This window comes from Penaeus monodon, chromosome 1, assembly GCF_015228065.2.
Source record: "Penaeus monodon isolate SGIC_2016 chromosome 1, NSTDA_Pmon_1, whole genome shotgun sequence".
NCBI classification, from domain to species: domain Eukaryota; kingdom Metazoa; phylum Arthropoda; class Malacostraca; order Decapoda; family Penaeidae; genus Penaeus; species Penaeus monodon.
The window spans coordinates 46,350,448-46,351,982 of NC_051386.1; positions in this window are offsets into that span (position 1 = coordinate 46,350,448).

Genomic DNA, 1,535 nt, shown 5'->3' on the forward strand with positions numbered 1-1,535 from the left:
GAATTCGTCTGTGACTTAAGGATATTTTTCCTTTACTTTTCTTACCGTTATTTCTTATCAGAAAGTAATCGTTCTAATTTCATAATGCAACTATTCAAGCATTGGTATGTTATTTCCTGTTTGTTTATCATAGCTTTTGCACTCTTTGTATAGTCGTTTGGAGTCCATGCGTTCGGACAGACGCGCACTTGAAAAATATTACGCTCGATAACTGGCTTGTGAAGCTAAGGAGGAGGAGGGCGACCCTCTCCCTCTTATAGTTATTATCAAGAAGGCAAAAGGAAGGAAAAGCGGTACCTGGCCTGGTACCCCATGCAAGGGAGAAAGAGGAAGAATGGGGGGAGGCGGGAAGCCGATCAAGTGCCTTAGAGTCATTATCTTGAAAGTATAGGTGAATGAGGGTGGGGCGTCTCGGATTTTACGTTTTTATATATTACTGATCTTAGATTAACAAAACGGCGAGATAGAAAATGCATTTATAGATGATGCGTTACATGACTAAATATAAAACAAATTATATATCTATCACATGTATATACGGGGGAATGATAAGGGTGTAATTACATGATTTAACATAAATTTGATCCTCACACCAAGTAGAATGTAATTAATGAAGAATCACGTTATCCTCACGGAAATAGCTGGGTTATGAAGACATTCGTGAGTGTTTATTTGAAGTGTATAACTCGGCTACGTGACTAGCGGGGCGGGGTGAGTATTGCTATTTAATAAGGCCGCGCTGAAATGTTACCGCGCAGTTACGAATCAAATCTTTGGAATTTCCGAAATTATCATAGATGTTAATTTGATGGTTATAGCATGAGTCGAGCTTCCTCCTCTCTATGCTTTTCTAATTATCCTATGGCATGTGTCCCACTTTTTATATTGCCTTTTATTGTATTTACAGGTTGGCCCACTTATTTTGTCACAAGAGGCCGATTTTTATTTGACTGGGAAGCATCATAGGGAGTTTGATCTCTAAGGCAGGGTGGGGATTAGGAAACCATAATGGGTTATATTCATCAAAATGATTTTCATGTGTATGTTGATGCAAGTCATGGGGTTGTAGATATGGAAGTCCATGTTTCATCTTTTCCGTAATTAACGTATCATTTTATTATCACTTAATTTCCCTAATTCTAATGGGCATCGTTTTATTTCTGTCACCATCGGCATATCCAATTACTTTCCATTTCCCCATCCTCTGACAGATATGATAAAGACAAACACAATGGTATGATTGTCATTTCGTGTTTTAATAAAAATACGAATGATAAAATTGTTTTGATTTTCTTTCCTCCCGTGTGAGGGTATATCATATTTGGGCTACCCAGGGCAGTGTTCCCCCTTAAAACTTCTCTTAGGGTAAGAGGGGTTCTTATGAAAGGGGGCGGGGTTGATACATGTCCGAGTGTCCATATCATATTAATTGATTTATTAATTTGCCAAGGCCCTGTAATTTGACAGCATTAAACTGAAAGACACTATCCTACCGTGAGTCGCCGATATTACAAAATCTAAAGTCTTATAAGTAC